The sequence below is a fragment of the Lactuca sativa genome, chromosome 3 (assembly GCF_002870075.4).
Source record: "Lactuca sativa cultivar Salinas chromosome 3, Lsat_Salinas_v11, whole genome shotgun sequence".
NCBI lineage: Eukaryota > Viridiplantae > Streptophyta > Magnoliopsida > Asterales > Asteraceae > Lactuca > Lactuca sativa.
Window position 1 is genome coordinate 346739 of NC_056625.2, and position 3122 is coordinate 349860.

The window sequence follows — 3122 nt, forward strand, 5'->3', positions numbered from 1 at the left end:
AACAAAGGGCGCTGCCCCCGCCCCCCTGTTCATTTAGGGGGTTCGCCTCTAAATAACAGTGTACTTTGAATCTTGAATAAACTTAAACAAGTGTGCACTCTGCACCTTCTTTACTTGTTTAATATTCATCAAATTTGATTTTTGTCAACAAGTCAACCCATTACACTTAAATATAATTAGTGAAATAATTCACCAATAAGAAGTTTGTGCTGTGGCACAATTATGAATATGTATGCTTAGCACATCGCCACCTCTCTTACATCTTTACAAACTGAGGAAGGCATAATGGTCGACCCAACAATCCACTTTCTTATCGCTCAACACCAAGTTGACATATTTATAATGTGTGCAACACATGAATTGAAATGAATATTCACAATTAGCGTTAAAAGTCGAAATTACTTTTTTTTTATCTAGTTGGTATTGTTAAATGATAAAATCACGTAATTTTTCAACTTATTAAATATAATTACTTTTAAAATATTTATATAAAGTACACACCTATATGTGGCTAACGAAACAAATCGATACAATAATATTATTAAGAGGATTTTTGGGATTGTTTATTGATTTATTAGATTTTTCAAAAAGTCAATAAATTAAAAAAGTGTTATAAGAAAAATACTTCTTAAAATAACTTTTTATGAAAGTATAAAAATGTTGAATAGAAAATTAAAGAAAAATTGGCTTTTTGAATGACTTTTGACCTTTTAAAAATGATATTACCTTTATAACTATCTTAAAATATCCATCATTTTTCTTATTTTGGTCATATTAGATGTATAAATGTATAAATTAAGTCAAATATTTTTTGAAAAATAATTTATTTACTTATTGGTTTTTGCCACCATGAAAAATAGACCACACACTTTTTAATATATATATATATATATATTCTCTTCTCTTCTCTACTCTTCTAATAAAAAGACTCTTAAAGTTGCCCCTTGTCATCTTCTTAGAACTTATATTTGCCTAAGTGTGGTTTTTCTATACTCAATTTCTCTTGTGTTCCCGCTCAAACTAAAATTTTATCTTAATTTCTAATTTGTTAACTAGATTGCATAAAATCAGGAAGTTCCCAAACTTTGAGCCGAATTTATGAAATTGATAACGCCTCATATTCTCTTCTTCTATGAAGATTTATCCACCGTCTCCCTTATAAATCTGCCGATGCTCTCTAAAACCCTAAGACCTCAAACCATACCTTTGATTCAAAAGTTCATATCTTAGAAATCGACCCTTCCGATGACACTCTTTATATTGAGGTTAAAGATTTACTGTTTTAGATTACAAACTTCTCTCTTATTCGTAGATTTTTTTTCCCAGTAAAGACTAATTAATAATGTCAAATTCACTTTACCGAGAAATCGAGATCTGGACATTCAAGGATTTCTTTTATGAAGACGTAGAGTGAGGGGCGTAAAAGAAAAGGAGGGTGGTTTTTCTAGATTTGCATCTTGGTCAAAATTTTCTTTATGTTCAGGTGTTCACCAGATCTATGAACACACAACAAAAAAACTTCAAGTAATATATAACCCTTGAAATAGCTATTTTTCTATTTTCCACTTCAGGTGATTAGGCACAGTAGAGGAATTGGGCGCATTGGTACTATTGACCATGGCTTTTTGCAGTTCAGGTAATTTTTTACATGCCACATTTATGTAACTTTTTATTGATTTTACTAAGACCATCAATGTTCTCATTTTTTAACCCTGTAGGAGTATTCTCAATTTTGATTTTCAGGTTCATCTACAATATCTCAGTAAGCTTTTTTAGTTTTGTTTCTTTTTCGAAAAAGAACTCACTACTGACCCTCTACTTTTGATGTGTTTCTTTCTTTTTATCAACATGAGAATCGGAAAGACTAAAGAGTGGATGTTTTGGTTTGGTAATATTTCCATGGATTTATCAATATCATGTTCTATTTAACATTTTATCTTTTTATTTTTCAAGTTATTTTTCAATCACCTTGCATTTGTTTTATTATGTGAGAAGATTCTTCTTCTTTTTTTTTTTTTTTTTTGATATGATGGATTTAATGGAGATCTGGTGCGCTATGCATATCTATTAAGACAATTCAAAAGATCAAATTTGTGTGCAAGAAATTTTTATACTGAACTGCAAATCTAATAAATTTATATGCATTCTTGATTTATTCATATTGGTCACTCTACTGTAATACATGGTCTTTCCTCTATCTTGATTCCCATTTAACCTCTTTACATCTTATAAATTAAAAGTGTTAATATGCTTAATTGGATTATATACTTGAATCTCTTCACTGGAACATATAATTACATCTCATGTGTAGGTGATCTTTACATTTGATTTATTAGAATTTTTCTTTATCAGTATTGAATGTCAAATTAAGATTGTTTTCATTTTTTATTCATGCTTATTTGTTTGTTCAGTTCTTATTCATATAAGTTTGATTGTTTTTATGAGCATTGGTAATTTTTTTATTTGTTTCTTGAAAAATATATTGCTAAAGAGAGTTGTAAGGTACTAAGATTATCAGTTATGGGTGAAGGTTTTTAAAGATTGGTTGTGTGGTCGATTATGTAATTCCATTTTGAAATGGAAATTGCATTTATAGCTGCTCCTTTTTTTGGTCAATTTCATGTACCAACTGCCCATCTCTCTGAGATTTTAATGGAACTCTTAATTTTGTATAAGACAGTCAATTGTTTTGTAGCAAAATATGTAGATTTGGTCCCACCTTTACATCTACAATTACATTTGTTCTTCCTTTGATCTTATCTATTTTATATTTTGTGCACACTATGTGTTTGATTAAATGCTTAACCAAAACTATATAGTAATATAATCCGTAAGTTACTGTCTTTTGTTGTTTAAGTGTAAGATGGACCAAAGTGAAGACATCCTACAATGAACACAAGGTTTCTTGAGTTGTCCATGCATGCTAGATTCTCATTTAAATATATAACTGTATTTAGGGTGAGATCACTTAAAGATGTAAACATAATATTTAACACGATATGCTTGCTTAATGGAATTGTTGAATTAATGGAATGGCTAATTCAATTGGAATGAAAGTAGTAGAAAAACGAAGGAAAGCTCATTGATATTTATTTCATTTATCCCATGATTAGGCTAAGTGC

The 3122-nt window shown here is 29.3% G+C and overlaps 1 long non-coding RNA gene across 1 annotated transcript; it reads left to right on the plus strand.

Moving 5' to 3' along the window:
* Positions 1 to 936: 936 nt before the first annotated feature.
* On the plus strand, positions 937 to 3122 carry LOC111892897 (uncharacterized). Its single transcript, XR_002850719.3, has 3 exons — positions 937 to 1483; positions 1572 to 1636; positions 1719 to 3122. It is a non-coding gene; the product is annotated as an uncharacterized LOC111892897 (long non-coding RNA).